This window comes from Eptatretus burgeri, chromosome 7 (assembly GCF_056783735.1).
Source record: "Eptatretus burgeri isolate ZD-2024b chromosome 7, Ebu_testis_v1, whole genome shotgun sequence".
Classification (NCBI taxonomy): domain Eukaryota; kingdom Metazoa; phylum Chordata; class Myxini; order Myxiniformes; family Myxinidae; genus Eptatretus; species Eptatretus burgeri.
The window spans coordinates 73,185,275-73,208,019 of record NC_140967.1 but is presented as its reverse complement, the minus strand read 5'-3'; the positions used below and the strand labels follow the sequence as shown (position 1 = coordinate 73,208,019).

Below are 22,745 nucleotides of genomic sequence, written 5' to 3'. Positions count from 1 at the left end.
AGCACTGGTCGTATTCAACCAAGCTCCAAAGACCTTTTGGTGTCACGTTTAAGCAAATAAGACAAAATAAAATGGCAATGTCCAGAAGTTCAGGTTCAAAAGATTTCTTTATTTATTTTGTGAAAGCAGCCCCGGCGATTGGCTGTCAGTCAAGCTAGCAATCAGGATCATCCCTGGCAAGCCGGCACGCTCGTATTTTCAATTATAGTTCAATCAAAGCAGATCATTGCGCGTTATTTAACGCTGAATTTAACGTGTCACCCCTGCAGCTGTGCCTGTGAAAAGACGATTCTAACGACTGTAATTAAATCATTAAAAGCGACGTCTTTACACGCTCCACGGCGCACTGCAAATTAACTTCTCACCAGCCTCATTCCTCCCGCTGCTGTTTGCCAAATAGCTATTGCTTTCGGGGGAAAGATAAGGAACAGGCAATCAGAAATGCATTTATAGCCAAGTCATCAGATCTTCAGGATGTTACAAGCACTTCGCTTTATCACACCGAGGCCAAGCCCGGCCGTTTTCGGCTCTTCCTCTCTCTCTCTCTCTCCCCCTCTCCCTCTCTCTCCCCCTCTCCCTCTCTCTCCCCTCTCCCTCTCTCTCCCTCCTCTCTCCCTCTCTCTCCCCTCTCCCTCTCTCTCCCTCCTCTCTCCCTCTCTCCCCCCTCTCTCCCCTCTTTCTCGCTGACCCACTAATGCGCATTTTCCGAGTGCATTTCGAAAACGCAGAAAACGATTCCCTTTTGTTCGCGATCTTCTCCACACTCTCTCCTGTGAATGCGTGCGTCCGTGTGTCGAGAGCGTTTAAAAATCTCCCAAAGACAATATTAGTATTTGAAGCGCTGTTGCAATTAGGGTTACTATTATTACCGGTGGCATTATAATATTAGCATTAGCAATGTAAATGTTCGGGGTGTGATCCGGTGGTAAAAAGTGCCGCTTCGAGGCACGCCTGTGCAGACGGGTATAGCGTCTCATTAGCAGGCGGTGTGAGAAGTGATTATGGCCAGTAATTGACTACCGAGATTGATACTCGAGCGGGTAATATCCTCATTACAAGCTCGGCTGCCCACAGCTACTTATCGCCGATGCGCAGGCGAGGAAAAATAAACAGCGGGAGCGAAATGAACGTTTCATTAACCCTTCATTCCCCACGCCCCCCCCCCCTTCTCTTTTTGCCAGGCCCATGGGAGCGGACCAGCTTTGTTTGCAGCCGCGACGGACTACTGGCTCCAGGCTTAAAACTGGCCGTCCGGACGAGATGTACAGTTCATGAGGGGCCTTCCTATTCTTTTTTGTCAATCACCGCTGGATAAACTCATTCCGCACGCGACGGGCCGGCCCTGCCCGCAGGCATATTTTGTCATCGTTAGCATTTTCTCAGCCGCACATATTATCGAGCTCGGTACGTGCCCCCCCTTCCCGCACCCCCCCTTCGCGCACCCCTTTCGGCCACCCCCCTCGCACGCCATCGGATGCGCATTCCGCGCGTTCCTCGTGACGTCTTTTGCTTCCCATCAAGGAGTCTAAAGGCGCATTAATGACCTTAATCACCACCAAGAGCACCGCCGTAGAATGTTGTCGAGCGCTTTTCTCCATCTGTGCTTTCGTCGATCCGTTTGTACGGATATTCGATCACCTTTCCGATCTCCAATTGGGCCTATTGCGCGTTGATACCATGGATGGACTGTCGAACGGTTCAGTGCAACTCCCAAGGGTAGTGAGCGGAAATCTTTAAGGAAAGGTTGGTCCGGTTTGCTGGGGGTGGGGGGAGAGGCGGAGGAGGTTGGTTGGCGACGGTCGTGGTATTGGTGGTGGTGGAAGTGGTGGAAGTGGTCGTGGTCGGAGGAGAGCTATAAGGGGGGAAGAGTAAAGGAGGGAGTCGATGATTTACGGGAAAGTGACACTTTCCTGATGGGCGAGGAGGCTTTTTACTCCCAGAAAGGCGCGTGGAGAGAAGAAGGACGACGAGTGACCAGAACAAATAAAAAAATCAAATTCGCGGAGAGACTTCGCCGTGGCTTAACGGGCGGCGTAACTCAGGGGCGATGGATGCGCGACCGGGTGGCGTAAAGCACGAGGCGAGACGGGCTCGGGGAACACAGGAGGCACGGGGAGGGAGAAAGAGAAATGATCTACGAGGGCGTCCAACCGAGGGTGAAGGAGTGCGACGGTTCCTAACGTAGGGATTACCGCGCTCCAATCCGGCACTGCCCTGTAATGGAGTTGTTATTTGGGACTTCATTGTTTGGATTGGATTCTCCGCACGGATCAATGGCTGCAAGCAGAAAACGGTGCCGAGCAAACGCTACGAGCGGCACTGCGCCTGCCACTGCTCCTAATACAGTATTCAATTTAATTTGTTGTTCGGACCGGGCAACCGCTATTGATCTTTTTTTGGTCGGGATTGTTTATACCTTTTTTTTTCTTTCTTACAGCCATGATTTGTTTCTTTCCACTTCCCTCGCTTTATTTTATTTTATTCCCTTAAAGCCCAGCTTCCCCCTCCGGAGTTCATCCGCACAGTTCTAAATATATTTTGTGCCTCTTGCCTTTTCCCCTATATCACGTTAACTGTCACTTTCTAATCCGTTTATGATGCCCCCTCTTCGTCTGCTCTCATAATCCCATGGCCGGGCTGGGTGGGTAATGCCGTTAAGTGTGGAGCTGATTCAGAAATTGCTAAAACAGAAGTGACAATATTATTATCGATACGACAGTGCAGCGGACGCCACGAGAGCTGAACTTGCAGAATTCGGTTTCTTCGTACACGGCCCATTCCGTACGTTGAATGTGTTGCCGATTTGAGTTGCATAACAGCTGATAAGCATGACACTTGGGCTTCGTAAAAAGATGCCCTGGTTTCCAATAATGCCAAGTCAATGTCGCACAAGGCTCTGAGAATAAAGGAAATGTACAGCAGCATTATCTTATCAATATACGACTCATTTGCACTCGTGTATCATGACACCAAACCACGTACAAAGATGCATACAAAACGACCGACTACCCTCATTTTAAATGCAGTATATATATATATATATATATATATATATATATATATATATATATATATATATATATATACATATATATATATATATATATATACATACAAATCACAAGTCTTCAAACACCCTCCCCACTGCAAGTCCTCAACCCCCCCTCCCCACCTCAACCAAATCCTCTGCCCCCCTTTCCCAACACTCAGTCCTATCTCTGCCCCTCCCCACACCTCAATTCTGAGTCCTCCCCTCCCCTTTCCTCAATCTCCCCCTCCATACCCAAACTCAATATCGTCCCCACCCTCACCTTTTCTTCATAAGTTCTCCACTCCCCTTCGGCAAACCTCAACCCCCACCCCCCCCCCCACACACACACACACACATCCCACAACCCAACCACAAGTCCTCAACCACCCACCCTTCCCCCAAGTACTCAAAACTCACCCCCACTACACACACCCCCCTCCACCACCCAAGTCTCAACCTCCCTTTGCCAACTATGTCTCTCTCTACAACCACCCAGGCTCTCTGTCATCCCCTTCCACTTTCACCTTCAATTCCTCTACTGCCCCCCTCCAATCCCCAAGTCTTTAGCCCCCTCCCAACCCAAATCCTCCACCCACCACCGCAAAGCCTCAACCCACCTCTCCCAACTCTGTGCTCCCCCCCCCAAAAACCAACTTTCTGCCCTCCCCTCTCCCTCTCTTCTTCAACTCCTCAATCCTGCCCACCCCCACATGGCTCCTTGACCACCCTCTCCCAACTCTGTCCCCCTCCCCCCAAACCAAAGTCTTTGTCCGCCCCTTCCCCTTTCTTAACAATGTTACACAAGGATGCACAAATAACTCTGCCACAGGAGGAGGCCATTCGACCCATCATTTCATTCTATATTATTGTCCACATGAAACAAGGAAAATTTTCATCCACTGGCAATTAAATTTTAAAAGGGTGCATCACATCAGGCACAAATTAATTGGTCTCGTATGATAGTCGACAATGACAGGAGCACAAAGGCGAATGCCTGAATGATGAAAACATGCCTACGTTGTTCCTGTTCCTGTTCATTAAGAGCAATGTTAAAAGTAATAACGATAGAACATTCAATTCCCAATCCCTTCCCCTTTCTCCCCATTAACAACATTTTTGTTCTCTCTCGTTTGTTAAGAACAATGTCGCAAGTAAATAAAATAAAAAAAAACACGTTAAATTCACAATCTTGCGTGATTCCATCATCTTTCAGTACTCGGTTAAGTAAGCTAAATGATTAGAAAACCATATAAGGTCATTCATAATGTGGAAAAAAAAAAAAATCATTCAACCAGAACTCCTCAGCAAAGACCTCAATAACGAAATGAGTTTATTGGTCCCAGGTCAAGTCGTTCAAGAGAAAATTGAGGAATGGACCGACAGACGCACAAACAGAACAAGCACATTATGAAATAGGATATATATTGCTGCAGTCAACCAGTTCATCCAATGACCTGGATTGAATCTGGCGGGTCATCTCAATGCAACCATACTGGTTAACCGTTTGTTGCCCAAATAAATGTTGGGCAAACAGTTAACCATTTGGTATCTCTTGCCCAACTTTGTTTGCGGACGTCCTCCTGCAGTTGGGTTACTTCTTATTAGGAGGTTGGTGGCAGGATTTGCACTCCGGCCACTGTAAAACCCTTCATTCCACAAAACATAGGAAAAGCAGCAAAAAAAAATCTGAAAACCCACTCCGTGGGAGTATCTACTATGCAGCTCCCCTTCACAGGGCAGCTCACCGGATGACGGGATTGGGGGAAAGCCTTTGGGACCCCCAATCTTTGATGATAGGAGGGAAACCACGAGGTAACCTTCCCGGGTCAGACTGCGGGAGAGTGTGTCGGGTGGTGATGAGGTGTCGTCCACCAGAAGGCGGTCTCCTTGGGTTAACCTGAAGTGGTCCCTTAAGGTGGATGCTGGAATGTCCTCTCCCGAAGAGAGGATGATCACCTGTCTCGGTTATAATCTGAGCTCAAGCATTTGGACATCGGTATTGCAACACTCTCTGAGGTTCGGAGACCGGATTGCGGCAAGATCATGGCAGGTGGTTGCACTTACTATTGGTCTGGTTGCTCTGGTGGTTACTATGTCCAAAGAGTTGCTGTCACTGTGTCCATTAAGCTGACTCCAATGATAGTTGATGTAACACCGGTCAACGAGCCTATTATGAGATGAAGGATTCGTCACTCCTTGGGTGTCATTTCCCTGGTCTCTGTATATGCTCCGACTGAGGCGAGTGATCTCACCGTGAAGGACGCATTCCATGTTACGCTCGAGTCTGTGGTTGATCAGTGCTCCAGGTGAGATACACTTCTTGTCTTGGGGGATTTCAATGCATCGACTGGAACTGATAGGGATGTTTATGAGACATGTGTTGGTCCCCATAGGTCTGGAACTGTGAACCAGAATAGCAGGAAGTTCCTTGACTTTGCAAGAAGTCGTGGACTTTGAGTGGCCGATTCATGGTTTCAGTGCCCACAGGCTCATCGTTGTACATCGTACAGTGTGATAGTAATTATCACGGGGCTGCGCGCATGTCTGTTATCGTGCATGTGGTTAGCACACAGTGGTGATCCTCACAGGCGGCCGTCTAAGCGCAGTGCCTGCCCCGATTTGTGTCATGGATTGAAGGAAAGGATTGGATATAAATCAGGGTTGAAAAGAAGATAGATTTAAGTATTAGACACAGATTTGGGTTGAAAGGGCGCACCACGTGCGTCCTGTGCAGTCTTGCGGTAGAGGCTTTTTCATCGTGGTGTTGATGCTTTTCTTGGCCTCCGTGGGGACATTCATACGTACCTATGGCGGTGGCCTCAATGATGGCGGAAAGGAAGGAGATAGAATGAGATCGAGCTATGAAACCCACAATGCACTTCATCCCGTTGACATATTAGACACGAGGGGAAGGTCTAACTGTATGAATACTCACGAAATAACTGTCTGGGGATCATTTTATGATGGATGTCATTGCCTTGGAGGCATGCGGTTCCCAGAACCGCAACAACACTTATACAAATATGTTTGGAGTCAATTTAAAAGGCAACACGTGGATGATTGGTACGAGTTAAGACAGATTTATTTGTTTACTAAAATGGCTTGATGGTTCAGGTGGCCAGGGTTTCAACCTCGCATGTGAGATGCACATCCTGTTCTCTGTGCTCATTTCATTGATTTAAACGCTTGGAGGAAAAGTCGTGCATTCGGTCAAGCACTCTCACTATCTTGCAAGAACTGGCCAACTAATCATGTGGTCATCACTCCGGCCAACCATATGCCCATCAAGTCGTGTCACAACACAAGTTCATTTCAAAAAAATAATAACTTTCCAGGAATAAAATATATATGGCATGCAGAGCTTCCAACCCACATGGGAGAGCAATACTCCATTGTATTGCATACAAATGACTTGTACTCGGTAATTAGTTTGAGAATGACTTGATGTAGTGGAATTGCACAGTCTGAGGCTAGCTTTGGAGGCCAGCTTGGAAATGTGTTCAGAAGAGATCGTGGCAGATGGGTAAAGGCCAAGCATTTCAAGGGACTGAACTTATTGCAGAGGTTTATCAGAGGTTGGTGGGTTGATTTTTTGTTCCCAAGGAGAGACATGGTAAGGGTGTGAAACTTTCCTGGATTAAATGTCATGTTGCAGGTATTAGACCAGCTTATAATCTTCTCGAGGTCTGCTATGAGGAATGCAGCTGCTGATATATAATCTGTCACTGGGATTAGGAACTGTTTGACATAGTTTAAAACCATTGAGAAAATGAAAAAGAAAGAAAGTTTTCTTGGAAATAGAAGAGATCATTAATGTAGACCAATAATATAATTTAACCTGAAACACTGTCTTTGGGCATGCCGGCTTCCAGCGGAGGAGAAAATCAGAGGATGCCATCAATAGGTACATATGCCTTTGTTTAATTACAGTGATCTTAGGTTTGTGGAGGAGCTTGCACAGATATCATGTGCAGAACAAGCCGAAGGAAACATCAGTGTAATATTACATGAAGTAGAAGAGAAAAATCAACACATTTTTTTTACGATTTGAACCTGGGACCCAGCATCTTAAGTCAGATGGCCAGATTGGAATGCTAAACAAGCAAACCCTTTGTTCCAATTGTTGAAGAAATGAACAATCCGTAGTGAATAGTGAAAGGTTTCAATTGCTCGAGTCAGACGAGTACATGGATAGTATCTCATCCAGCAAATGCATCTTCACTGGGTTTCAATAATGAATTTGGTCCACTGACTGGTGACGTCATTACTGAGATGTGCTCGTCCCGCTTATGCACAGTGCACCTGAACATTTGAGCGATAATTTGTATTTGGTGAGGGTGCTGGCGCATGATGGTCTATTCTTGCAAAAGCCAATGTGGATTTTTTTTTTACGTCCAACAAATTCCAGCAGATGAGATGCCCAGCTTAATGAGGGACTCATTGATGATGCCTCATGTGGGCCCTACTTGTGAATCACTCGGCTGAGCTTATCGTGGGGTCGAGAATCGACCCAAGGCAAGTGTGCTACCTCTGAGCTATCCCGTCAACCACTTAGAGTCAAGCAGAATCAACCAGAGTTGTTGGTGTAATGATTAGAGCATCCACTCTGAGTCTGGGAGGTCAGCAGTTCGAATCTGATTCCGGCCGAGTCATAGAAAAGACTTTAAAATGGTACATGCTGCTACCTTGTATGATGCTCAGCATGTAAAAACGATGGAGCATGTACAAACAACTCGAGGTTGACAACCATTGCGCAAGTTTGACAGGCCAATGGCCTCTCCTTGTGGTAAAGTTCATGGAATTTTTCGTGTGTCCAAAATAACACAGCTGGGTATGTCCAAACTCCAAAGTGTAATGTTTTTGGCCATTTTGTAGCTCATACAAAAAGAGTCGCACACAACCAGGCCCTCAGCCAATGATTCTAACCCACAGCCTTGTGCTGCATATGAAAGAAGAATAATTGTGTCCATAGCAACAATACTTTGGCAGACATTTAGGCATTTTTATCATGAATCTGTGGCCAATATTATCCTGGTTTGCCAAGGAGAATGTCACTACTGTGGAAAAGAGGTCTTCACCAGTGACACCACAACAAGGGCATGTCATTCCCTTCATCACTGAAGATGGACGGATGTTCTGTTTTCACCAATATTTGTCTGTCTGTCTGTTTGTGAGCAGAATATCTCAATAGGTTATGGATGGATTTGGACGAAACTTGGTGGACAGGTTGGGTATTATATGCGACGAAGATGAATCGATTCGATTTTGGTGAAGATCCAGATATGGATATGGATACGAGAATTTGTTTTTAAGTGATTCTTCACCATTGAGTGATGGGGCCAAAACGATAATATAGGATGATATTTCAAAAAGTTGTGGATGAGTGGGGTTGGTGACAAGAACAAGCTGATTAGATTTTGGTTCAGGTCCGTATGTAGATCCGGCCGATCAGTAGAATACAAACGTAAACTGTTCAGCCTGGTGGAGGTATGTTCTCTACCGAGTGCCATTCTAATTACTTTGTGTATCCACACTTTGTCAAGATTCTCTTTCTGCCAATCTATTACTAAAAGAGAAGTGTGCGTGCGTGCCACACTTTATTCGAAAGTGGTCCCGCTGTCATAGAAAAAACGGCTGTGCCATTGGAAAGCTAACAGTCGATTTATTGATTATAAATCTAGTAGTCAATTTACTTGGAATAAATATTTGTTTGGTTTTAATCATAAAATGCATGTTTTAAAACCCCGTTTTATGCAATGGAAGAAGAAGAAGAAGAAGCAGGACCTGGAGCTTTCATGTCGCAGTTCCAATGGCACGACAGCAGGGGCCCTTTCACATAAAGCGCGACGGACACGGAAGGAGCACACAGAATTATATGGAGTAATATTTCTCAAAGCAAAAGGAAAATATTTAATAGTGCACGCAACTGTCATCCCGGTGATTCACAGGCAGGGTGATTCATCAAAATGTGTGCTGTCCCCCGGATGAACATTAAACTGAGCGTCACATCTGCCAGCATTAGTTGGTGGACGTTAAAAATGCCACGTCGTCCTTCGCAACGAGTGTGTGAGATATCGCCGGCACCATGGCAAACTCACAAATTCCTAACCGAACCCACGGCCATGATGATGGCAGCAACAACTACGTATTATAAAAGATCCTTTTTCATGTGTTTCACTTCATTTTACATCCTCGTTGAGAATCACAGATAGACATGCAATATGTTTGACAAATGCAACATGCTGCCTTTGATTCAACCCGTCAGCAAGGTGACAGGGAGGCACGGCTTGTGCCAATGAAAGAGAAATGAGCCAAATAATTGTCTAATGTAGTCTCCACCGACTTAGTTAAAGAAGATGCTAAGCCAAGAAGGCAAGAAGCTCCTGACCACGATAATAAAAATCCTTTCTCCGGTCTGGTCACTTTACTCTGATCGGTCGTATTTTCACTGATTCACATCTGGAGGTCACACCTGGGTTTGGGATGATGGGGGGATTTTTTATAAAGATCTTCTGCCCCAGTGTTTTAAGCCCATGGTCAAACACAGAGGCTCTTTGGTTTTGGAGTGATTTCATATGGGAGAAAAATAAACCTTATATCTGTTAAAGGATATCTTACATCTGCCGGGAAAATTGACAAACAGTGAATATCTACAATCATAACGAAGAGGTGTTTTGAGAATTCATGCTCGTATTCTTCAGGAGGGTGGCACGACATGCCACACTTCTCATGCCATCTCAGTCTCGACAAGCTCTGGGCTCTCCAAAGTCCAGATATGAATCTAATTGAGCACAGGTGAGAGTCAGCTGAGCAAAATCCCTCCTTGGCCTAGACAAATGTAATGGAACGAAATAACATTCTCAACACAGAAACATGCTGAGCTGGACAACACAGTGACACAACATCTCAATGATTTGATGGAAACATGATGGAGGCCTTTATGCTGCAAAAGGTGGCTTGACAGAGGACGTATTAAAATAAAACATTCACTCATTTGCATGTTTCTGTCTAATTTTATGCACCAAAATACCGTGTCCATATAATACAAACAATAGATGGTCAAATTACTTTGGTATTGTCCAACATATCCAGTGGCACAACTTCTGCACCCTGTTTTACATTCAAAAATCTCCATCTATTGTTTTAGAAAAAGACAAGCAGCACATCCAGTAGTGGTGAGCAGGATGAGAACCAGACTGGTGATCATCAATCAAGTTACAGATAAAAATAAATTAGGATGTCAATTATGAGTAAAATAATTTTGCTTTTGCTTTGAAGTCGGCGAACTGACTGGTTACCTCCAAAACTGAGGGTGGACAGAGGTGACACTTTCACCCCTGTTGGGTCGCCGAAATAGTTGGGTCACCGAAATAGGTGACCCTTATTGTCAGTAATTGTCTGTTTATTTGGATGTTTGTTCGTTTGTCATCAGCATAATGACCGACTTCGTCATTTTATCATGAATCTGTGGCCGATATTATCCTGGTTTGCCAAGGAGAATGTCACTGCTGTGGAAAAGAGGTCTTCACCAGTGACACCACAACAAGGGCATGTCATTACCTTCATCACTGAAGGTGGACAGATGTTCTGTTTTCACCCATATTTGTCTGTCTGTCTGATTGTATGTCTGTTTGTCTGTTTGTGAGCAGAATATCTCAATAGGTTATGGATGGATTTGGACGGATTGAAGACCATACCACTTGGCTTTTGGTGAATTGCGTAACTGCAGAAATTAAATAGACAGTGAATTGTTATGGATACCACCAGACTCGGGTGGAAGGTACATCTTATGACCTAGTGCTTTGGAAATTGTGATGGTTGCTAGGGACGCTTTGGTTACCTAGCAACAACCGAAAAACCTTCAAAAATCGGTACCGTTCACGCAAAATCAATTCCGAAAGCCATTATCCCACGTAGGGCTATGAAATTAAGCACGAATGATCTTCAGGTGATGCTCTATCAAATATATTCCGGTTTTTGTGATATATGGAATACTTTACCCGCAGCGCCCCCGACAATTAGGGTATGCGCAAAAATTGGCAAAAATTGAAGGCCGCCGAGCGACCAGGTGAGTGCATCGATACGAATGAAACTTTGCAGGTTCATGGTACTCAATGAGTACTACAACTTTGCCTAAGGACATATTGACCGATTTCGCTTAGGTCAGGGGTAAAAGGTCAATTAGTGAAAAAAAATCGATAATATGCAAGAGCTGGAGGTGCCTTCGCGCCAAATGCTACTCCTCCTAGGGTTATGGTCGGATGGTCATGAAAATTCACACTAATCATCTGGAATACATTGTGCACAAACGAATGAGCCGGATTTTCGATTTAGATCTTTGTTCACCCACAGCACCCCCTCAAACTTTGGGGATTTCCGATTTCAAACCGCATTTTCGGTACTTTTTATTTAAATGGATACCGAGTAGTTATCAGAAGATGGAACTGGATGAGATTTGGTATGCATAATCTTAAGGTGATTCCCTATCCGCTGTATGACATCCATTTTGCTCTATATCTTATAGTTTCCATGCTCGGCGACCCATCGCCGCCTACCGGCTTGTCTGTCTGTGAGCAGAATATCTCCAAATGTTATGGATGGATTCGAACAAAATTTGATGGACAGCTTTGGTGTGTCACAAGGACAAATTGATATGATTTTGGTGATGATCCAGATATGAGAATTTTTAAATTTATTTTTCTTCTTCTTCACCATTGAGAGATGGTACCAAAAACGATATATAGCAAGATGTTTCAAAAAGTTATGGACGGATTATGACAAAATTTGGTGGATGAGTTGGGTAGGTGACAAGAACAAGCCTATTCGGTTTTGGTTCAGGTCCAGATTCAAATCCGGCCTTTCAGTGGGTTACAAAACGTAAACTGTTCAATCTGGAGGAGGGAGGTACGCACTCTACTGAGTGCCGTTCTCGTTTACAATTGCATTGATCAATTTTTTAAGCATTATGCTTTGTTTGGTGTGACGTTTCGCACCTTGTAAGCCAATTGGATGTGCCTTGAAGTGAAGGACCGGGTGAAGAAAACACTTAATGAGATATTAGTTCAGCACAACTTGAAAAGAGCGACGCCAATTTCATCCAGACACACAGACAAGGTTTATCAAGGCCAGCCAGAAACTCCTCGACTTTTTCAGTTGCAATACCTATGATGTACATAGGAAAAGGAGGGCAAGGTAGGGCAGAAATGGATTGGCAAAGAACTAACTTTTGAGTCAAACACCAATTTCAATCATTCTAATTTGTCATGTGCAGAGAGAACACTTTGTGGTGCCAGAATTGTCTTGTTAATATAAGAGGAGCATCCAGTAGAGACTGACGTGCTAAGATCCTACTCCATTTTGGAGAAGCTGTGCAGAGAGCTCAGCTTTCAGATGAGACTAATATCAGACTCTGGCTTTTTTGAAAAACGCATTTCCTACTAGTCTTACTGAATGACCTAAAGTAACCTAATTTGGGTTTCCCTTACAAGTTGAGAAGGTGAACTGCTTGGTATATTTTTGTATACTAAGATTGGGAAGAAGGGTTGGAGAGTTGTGGATGAAAAAGGGTGAAGGAAGAGCAGCACTTTAGGAACGTGCTCAATATCAGAGGAAAAGGAGACGTTACGCCAATCAATGAATTAAAGACAAGATTGAAGACCATACCACTTGGCTTTTGGTGAATTACGTAACTGCAGAAATTAAACAGCTCTTACTACAGTCAGGATAAGGGATGATGTGAAATGTTTTTTGGAAAAGGAGAGTGAGAGCAAGAAAAAGAAAGTGAATACCCAGTGAATGATGCAGTATAGCAAGGACACATTTACACAAGGCCTGATACTGAATCAACCGAGAACAGCAAACGATAACTAACTGATGCACAGAGATGTGGAATGGATGATTAATTATGTTACTATTATGATGCCTAAGACTAACATCACGAAGAAGCTTGTACGTTTTAATTCGTATCACCCCTTCCACAAGGACATTATGAGATACCAATATACTTTTCCATCAATCACAAGGACATTAGTAGACAATCAATACATCAACAATTCCATGTGATTTGAACCTGAGATCCCATGAATGGAGTGTTCAGATGATACCACCAAATAGGCCAACACAAAATGCTCCCCATGATAGAAAATTGGATCATTTTCAGTTTGGTTGTGCAGTTAAGTCACGAACCCCCTCTCCACCTTTCTTACACCTTTTACAAGAAAAGAAGAAAACAAGTACATTAAACCTGAATTCAAAAATAGTACCTCAATTCAAGATACAAATAAGGCATTTTTCTCTTGGGAATCGGACAATATACATCCAGTCGTATTGAACTGGCCGTGGGTTTTTGATAAGCTGTTGTTGGATGTTCACTCTTTTATTCCACACTCCCAGCCCAACCCCATCCCCATTGCTTTCCCTTCCCAAATGTTGTGTTCACCTCTGCTATAACTAAAACACCATCATAGCAACATTTTGAGACTCAATAATTATGCAAATTTCTCCATTCACAAGGCTGGCAGGATGGCCTAGATGTACGGGTTAAAATCCCGACCCAGATATAAATTGCCATCCCGGTGTTTCACAGAAGGGTGATTCATCAGTGCGTGGGCCATCCCTCAAATGGATGTTAAACCGGGCGTCTCGTCTGTCGGAATTTGTTGGTGGATGCTAAAGATCCCATGGTGTCCTTCGTGAAGAGAAGGCGAGCTAACGCCGACACCCTGAACAAATTCCAAATTCCTGCCCTAGCTACTGATTGTTAGGCAATGGCAAACCACCCAGTACAACCCCTGCCAAAAAACTGCTTCAGCTGCACCGACGCTCAGTAACAAGAGTATGGTACATCAGAAAAATCTATTCGCAGCCATCGATTCAATTTCCAATGAGATTTTGGTCCACCTTTGACAAATAACACAGTTCAACCCTGTCACTAACACCTTGTATTAAAAATTTGTTCATTACCAGGTGTAATATTGAACCATTCCACATTTTGAGGTTGCTTTAAAAGGCCAATTGATAGATTTCACTGGCTCATCCTATTCTCAGCATTGCATTGGCCTATGTTTTGGCCTCACTGTTGACTTGGGAAGGTTAAATGTGATGGAAATCTTTGACATCCAATAACGAAACATTCCATGTTGAAAGTCATCTGCTCTTTACCTTGTGGCTGGCTTATCGATTCAAACTGTTTCAATACCTTCTCTGTTTCTTCGACAATAAGCTGCACCGAAAACACACTGATCCAAATAAGCATGGGCTGTTCTTTGGTGAAAGATTATCGACATATTACATACTCATAAGACAGTGAATTGGGATTTCTTTTTTGAGAAAGGGACGAGAAAGTGCAAATCAAGAAGTGAGAGAGAGAGAGGGGGGTAGGTGCATTCAAGAAGGAATGGAGAGAAAAGGGAGGAGGAATTTATAAAGAGATTGGAGCAAAGGAGAATGTAGAAGAGAAGGGTACGGAGCATACGATAATTATTATTTTGGAAGTTTCTCTCGCTTTACATGACACAACAAGAGTCGGTCTTCCAGCAACTTCAAAAAGTTAAGGAACCTGCCTTTGCCAGGGAAGCAATGTTGGGAATTTAACAGAATAAGTGTGTGTGTGCGTGTGTGTGTTTTGACTTACTAACTGCTTGATGGCATTACGGCAATATAATAAGGCTTACTGCACCCCCTGTCTATGTTTGTGACATTTTATCAGAGTGACATGTTAGCTTTCATCTGTAAGGCCTATGCTATGATCTTTACTTTGGTGTGCTAAGAACCCACTAGTTGAAAAAGCCAGGGCTGGCTCCCACGCTGCCCTCATGAAGTGACGCCGTGAGGGGTCTCGGATCCCTCGTGGTACACGGGTTACAACAGTGCCCCCAGTTCCAGGCTCCGATCAGACTCGATCATTTCGCAACACACATGAATCAGCCGTACGACACAGCTCTTTGGTTAAAGCTATTGATTAACTGCTAGATTCATTTAAGCGTAATAAAGTTCTGCTCTACCCACTTAATCCTCTTTGAGAAGATCGATATAATAATTAGCTCGAGAGTGATGTTAGAGGGGCGGTCATTTAACCTTTGGCTGTCTTCTGATTGCATGGGGAAGCAGAGACCGGTGTCAAAGCGTGGCCCGCCTGCTTCGCTACTCCATCACAAACGCAGGTCCGAGGTTAAGGGTGCTGGAGAGCGGTTGCGTCGATAGCAGGCAAGCTATAAGGCCTTTTAGCCATCAACTGAGGCTGTGAGCACGAGAAATATTCAAAATCGCCTTGGGTTACTCTGAAATGCCCACGGAGAGGTACAAGGCGGCCGTGTTTGATGAAGCACACGAGTCCCCGAGTGCACGTACAGCCGCCGCTACCCACTACACACCGAGTGCCTCTGATTGCACAGGGATTTGAGGGCCGGCCCGTCCGCAAGGCGTTCTCCTTGCAGGTACAGGACGCTTTGTGGATGGGCCGCCCCAAATCAAATCTTATTTGTGGAACGATCCCAAGGTATGTTCTCTAATTCGCCAGGTGATCCATGGATATCACAATTTCTATATCAATATATAAAAGATGGCGAAGGGATTAAATGAAAAGGTGTCAAGGATCGAAACGTCATTCGGGTGCAGGAAAGAACTGGCAAAGGCCCGACTAATGGATTCAAAGTGAGAAGCTGTCGGCGTAGTTAACAATAGAAAATGAGTGAGAAAGAGAGAGCGATGTAAAAGAAACAGTTACCCATTTCATTACCGACAGACGGTGCACGATCGATGTTCATTCCATGCTCGTCACAGGCTGGGAGAGGGTTGGGTATAGGGCGCAGGAGGGTTGGATTGGGTTGGGTTGGGGGATGCCTGGGAAGAGCCACCTGATAAGGGGGGGAGGCCCAGAGAGAGAGAGAGAGAGAAAGAGAGAAACAGAAAGAGATGGGAGGGGAGGAGAGAGATAACACAGGCAGCAGTTTCTCAGCTCAATTTTCAAACGAGGTTTAACGGGAAATCAATAGCCGTGTGCTATCTGTTCACACAGCCGGCAAGACACCTCGCTTTTTATTTGCCGGCCCGGGCGCACCGACACGCCAGGGCGTTCGCACAGATCGCTTTTATGCTAAGCGAGACCAGCAGTTCATTATGACCGAGGACCCTTTTCTTTTGCGCTTAATCACACCCTCGTATATACACCCACACATAACCCGGGAAGCGGAGTTAGCCATCACCTTCTCCAACGAAACATCACCAGCCCTCCACCCTTTCCCACGCCTCCTTCCTCCCCCACTGGAAGTATCTCCTACGTCACCTTCATCTCCCTTAATCTCAGTCTCATGCAAAAGTGCGACACGTACATGTATCCACCGATGACTAATTCCAATTCCTACCCGAGAGGCGCGTAACCGGTCTTGAACCAGGGATAAGATTTTCTTGCGCGTACCCCCCCCCCCCCACACAATCGGCATTGTTCAAATGCGCGTTCGCGTAAACTTTTGCGCATTTACGCAGAGTCCAGACAACCCCCTCCCCTCTCCATCCGCCCCCATCTCGGTTCCCCCCACTCGCCCGGCCAGGCACGGACCGTGATTAGCGCCACATGCGCCTCGCTCTGACTCCGCTCTTGCCGATCGACAGGGTCAGGGTTGTGCGGATGGCCATGCAGTTTCCTCCTGCTCGCTTTTCTTCCCATTCATCCATCGTTCCCGCGGTTTTTAAGGCAACAAGCGGTTTGGGGCGCGACGCGATACGTTTGCCGATTGGGGCGCAATTGGGCATTTTACGGACAGCTTTCAGAGTTGCTGTCGAGCGAGAAAGTGCACTCACGGTAAGGTTCTCTCAAAGGGGATCATGAACCTCTAATTGATGCTCGGTCAATGTGCTCGTGCAAATGACTGTGCCATGAAGCCCACGTGCTCAACAAAAGGTCTCGCGCTTCATTGTTCACGGAAAAGGGGCACAAAAGGTTGCAAACTGCGCCGCCCCTGATGAAACTGATCTGCAAGCAGCGCGTTTCGCTTATAACCGTCAAAATCCAATTTACGAGCCTTTCTTGCACGCCATTTGCCTTTCCAGTTCACGGCTCTGCATCTGCGCGGCCACTCGTCCCGTTGCCATATCCCCAGCCCGTTCCGCTTAACAAGCCCTCTTCTCCCGCCCCACGTCTCCACCGTACGATGACCCCCCCACCCCGTCATCCTGCACCTCCTTCAGGGTTCAACCCACCCCTTTTCGCGTTCACAGAGCCACAGGAGTGGCCACGGCCTCCCCGAAGGCTGCACTTCTTAAGCCTCCCCTGGAATAAAGTGTGAAAACAATAACGAGGCTTTAACGAGCGCCATAAATCACGCGTCGGTGAAGGGCGGGGAGTCTCGGGGCCCGTGGCACGCAATACATCCCGTGTCTAGCACTGCGATGCGGATGGCTTGCTGAGGCTCCAGCGCGACCCCTGGGGGCACAAGGAGAAGCAAAAATAAAAATAACAAACAAGAATAAAATAAAGCACTCCAGAAGGCGAAGGGCCCTGTGCAGTCTGGCCTCTGCAAGTTGCTTTGGGGGTAAGAGGGAGAGGAGCTGGGGGGGGGCTGCAGGAATGCTCAGTCGCTCATGGAGTAGATGATCCAAGGGAGGATCCATGACGCTGCCCTCGATGCACCCCCTGGGACGACCTTTGGTATAGCTTACTCAAAGCAGATATATATATATATATATATATATATATATATATATATATATATATATATATATATATATATATATATATATATATATATATATATATATATGAGTGTGTATTCAAAACGAGATATTCGCCTTCCAAAGAAGGGGTTTCTTATTATTGCAGAGAAGCGAGTGAGCGTGGGGATTTGTGCCCTGTTGCAAAGTCCTTTCCAAGCGTGTTGCAATCACCAGGCATCGCGGAGGAAAAAGCGCTGCACCAAGCAAAGCGGGAAAGCAGCTTGCTAATAATTATTAAATAGAAAAGGGTTATTGCGCTCTCGGTGAAATGTACTTTATTTTTAACTGTATTGCCCTATACTGTTTGATGCACTGGCTTAGCGTTAATGCAACGCAGCGGCCGCAAGGGAAGGCTCAATTATCCAGAAACGTGCAGAAGAAAATTTATTTCTTCATAAAATGAAGCTTTTTCTAACCTCGATAATAATAAGAACAGATGATAAGCTCTTTTTACGGTATCACATACTTCTTATCGTTGAACTGAAGTCGAAGTTTGGAGACTTTTTTATATATCAGAGATATCAGAGAGCCCTGCCAATCTTTCTAAGCACCATGATAATGTCACACTACCACCTCTGCTCCTCTCCCTCACCTTCCTCCATGAGTCCCTTTTTCTTGCAACTTCTGTAGAAGTAACTTTGTAACCTTTGCAAGACAATTGCATTGTATTAAGGCAAAACAATAGGTGTTGTTCCACTCAATCAAGAGGAGAGGACATCATTGGCCTAACGTAGAGTAGGTAAAGTAAAATAAAGTGGAATAAGGGTCATTCGTGTCACGTGTTGGAAGAAGAGAATAAATTCTGCCGAGCAGTTTCTTTGGCAAGGATTTACAATCCTGGACAGGTCTCCACTCAGATGCAGGATACTCGACTGAATGGGGAAGGAATTTGGAATTTCCTTGGAGTCACCGACGATAAGTCACCAGCACCATGAACGTATTGACACCAATACCATATGGAATCTTTAACATCCATCAACTATGGACAACACACACATCGCCGACTCACGCGACCTGTGAAACATCAGGATGACTGTTTATAGGTGAGACGACATTCTAACCCAGGCTAAACAACTCAGGGTGCAAACATCGAGGCCACCCTTGAAGTTTCAGCCCTTGAAACAGGGTGACAAAATCAAACTTGTGTGATTATTCAGTTCAAAAGTCAAAAGTGTTGCAAAAGAATAAACTAGACTTCATGATGATATACAAACAATATTGGAGACAATTATCGAAACACAAGCGATTACACACAAACAGAAGTCAGAAACATGTAAATAGTAATTGCGACTTGATAGCAGATGTATATGTAGTACAATATACACATGATCAAAGAACATTCAAAATACAACATAATTGTACACCGTGCTCTAATACCTTTGTTTATTTTTTGTTGTTGTGCTCTTTGCTTTCTTTGCTTTAAACAGAGCATTGCACATTGTTTTCATGCCATACCAACGTTTTTATTGTAAATACACAATTGGGGAATATTGCTTGCAATCAAGAAACGGGGTTGGGTTGACCCATTTGGATTCACCACCCGGGTCGAGATATGGGAAAATAATTGTGGGATCGAGATCTCTTCACCAAATGTTTTGTCTGTTGTCAACCAATGCTCTTGGTAATGTACATAAAAATACAATGACGCCAATATATACTTAAAGTCTTTGGCTTGGATGTACTTGCCTGCGGCCAAACTACTTCATGCGTCTTAATGAGTGGTGCAAAATAATTATTTAAGTCTGGTATTGCTACCTATACAAATCTGATACAAGTTCATATAAACTGTTTGTTGATATTTTATGTGTGTGTGTGTGTATATATATATATACACACACACAAACACATGTATATGGATACACACACACACAAACACATGTTTATGGATACACACACACACAAACACATGTTTATGGATACACACACACACACACAGAGTGGTGCAGAGCCGACTGACACATTTCAGACCGCTCTTCTGTCCGAGGGGGAGGATGGGAACTATTGGGGTTGTGAGACCATTTTTCTAAGACAATGCACTGCAACTGGTGAAGGCCACCTTCCTGATATCATCTACCATAAATAATAAAATTGCAAGCTTTGAATATAAACCTCGTGTGTTTCAATTATCGCAAATCCAAATGTGTCAGTCAGCTATGCACCATACTGGATATATTATATATATATATATATATATATATATATATATATATATATATATATATATATATATATATACATATACATATATATACATATATATACATATATATATATATATATATATATACACACACACACATGAGGTCCGTCTAAAGCCGCTGTCACACCTTGACGTTTTAGCCAGCGTATGGCAACGTATCAAAATGTACGGTATGTAAAATGCTGGTGTACGCTGAACTATTGATGTTTTTTTCCAGTTTAAGGCGTATTCATAACGACTTGGACATATGCATAACATATTAGTAACGTACACAGAACGTTTCGATAGCATATAGATAACTTATACCAACGAATGCTGAGCGTGTTGTCGGCATTCACAACCTATGCCCAATGATAGTCTAACTTATGCATAGCGCGGCAGCGTATCGCCGACGATCACGTGGCATAGCCTATTAAAAGGCTGCGGCTCGACAATTCAAATCATAACCGCACAAGACATCGAAGTGTCAAGCCGCTGTCACACCTTGACGTTTTAGCCAGCGTATGCCAACGTATGAAAAATTTGCCAAATACGTTATGGGTAAGTTTTGTATACGTTAAGAGCACGCCGAAGCACGCTAGCATACGTCGTAGTATGCCGAGTACATCGACAAATTTTAAGCATGCTGAAAATTTTTCGACGTATGCCAGCGTTTGATGCACACGTTCCGCATACGCTAGCCATAAGTTGTAGGCACGTTATGCGATCGTTGACACACGTTACTTGCAAGTTACTCAAAAGTCGAAACACGTCGAGGTAATGTTTAGCGTACCCAAAACGTATTTCTAACCTATGAGTAACGTGCTTTGAACCTATGCGTAACGTATCTCCAACGCATATTGACGTATGTAGATGTATTTGACGTCTTCCGGATGACCACAGAACTTACAGCTACCGCATAATGGCGTATTGGCAGCATTTAGGGGAATTGGTATATAAAAATGGGGTTCACACAGGAGGAACCCGTAAGTGTTCCAGACTCCACGGTTTTTTTTGTTTTTTTTTTCTTCGGCATGACGGTGATGTTGACTTCGATTTCTAATGCGGTTATGATTTAAATCGTTGAGCGGCAGACTATTAATTATATTATATTATATTATAACTGCACGACAAATCGAAGTGTCAACATCACAGTCATGCCGAAGAAGAAAAAAAACAAAAAAAAAAACATGGAGTCTGGAACACTGACGCTAAACATTACCTCGACGCGTTTCGACTTATGAGTAACTCACAAGTAACGTGTGTCGGCGTGTGTCAACGATCGCGTAACGTGCCTAGAACACGTTACTCATAGGTTAGAAATAAGTTTCGGGTATGCTAAACATTACCTCGACGTGTTTCGACTTATGAGTAACTTACAAGTAAAGTGTGTTGACGCGTGTCAACGATCGCGCAACGTGCCTACAACTTATGGCCAGCGTATGCGGAACATGCGAGTCATATGCTGGCATGCGTCGAAAAATTTTGAGCATGTTAAAATTTGTCGACGAGCTCGGCGTACTACGACGTATGCCAGCATGCTCTTAACGTATACAAAACTTACCCATAACGTATTCGACGTTTTAGACAAATTTTTCATATGTTGGCATACGCTGGTTCAATCGTCAAGGTGTGACAGTGGCTGAAAAAGTAACGGGACTGACTTCACAGAAATTACATTCCAACAAATATATTGATATCACAGCTTGTGGCCTTCAAAATAGTTTTCCTCCAGTCTCAAACACTTGTCCATACTCTTCTTCCATGCTTCGATGCACCTTCTTCTTCTGGAAGAAATTCTTCTTCTTCTTCTGGAATCCTCCGGAGCTACATTGTCACGGCCCTTTTGATGGCCTCCATATCAGGAAATCGGGTCCCCATGATCACCCCATTGAGCTTGTGGAATAGGAAAAAAAATCACAAGGGGCCAAGTCTGGCAAATACGGGGGTTGCTCCAGAGTTGGCAAGTTCCTCTCCGCCAGAAAGATCTCTGCCAAGTTCCTCTCCGCCTCTCGCGCATTTCGAGATTTTCAGTGATGATGATCCAGACAGTGTCCTTGTTGATGGAAAGTTCCTCAGCAATCATCTGTACCGTGAGTCGACGATCTGCATGCACCATCTACTTCACACGCTCGATGTCGTCCGCCATTCTTCTCGTTGAAGGTCTTCCAGAATGTGGATAATCTTCAACCTCCTTCCGTCCCTCTTTGAACCTCTTGTGACATTCAAATGCACGTGTATGTGACATCGTTTCTTCCCCATAAACTTGCTGCAGCCTTTCAAAGGATTCGGAAGGTGTTTTGCCAAGCTTGGCAAGAAACTTCAGATTAGCTCTCTGCTCACGACTCATAGCGCGACGACTCAGACGAGACAACGTGTAAAATACGACATAAAAAAATTACACTATAAGCGCAGTCAACCATCACCAATCATATATATTGCTGGAATATTGTGAAAGACTGCAACGCAACTGGTTCATTCAAGTTGTGTAAGTGGAGCACACAGCAGGCTCAGTGCCGTTACTTTTTAGACGGACCTCGTATCTGTACGTGTGTGTGTGTGTGTGTGTGTGTGTGTGTGTGTGTGTGTGTGTGTGTGTGTGTGTGTGTGTGTGTGTGTGTGTGTGTGTGTGTGTGTGTGTGTGTGTTTTTCTATGAGGCACCGTGAGGAGGGGTGATGCAAGGGACACATCGGCCATTTTGGAGTTAATGCCATATTGCACTATTTTAACCCTTATACTATCATCCGAGCCCATCATCATCATATCATTAAAAAATGTCGCTTACATCACTCCTCCTCATGGGGCCATATATATATATATATATA

At 44.5% G+C, this 22,745-nt stretch overlaps 1 long non-coding RNA gene across 2 annotated transcripts in view; it reads right to left on the bottom strand.

The window, feature by feature from the left end:
- Positions 1 to 22,745, bottom strand: part of LOC147023534 (uncharacterized) — a 52,041-nt gene that overhangs the window by 28,063 nt on the left and 1,233 nt on the right. The gene's annotated exons all lie outside the window — the stretch shown is intronic.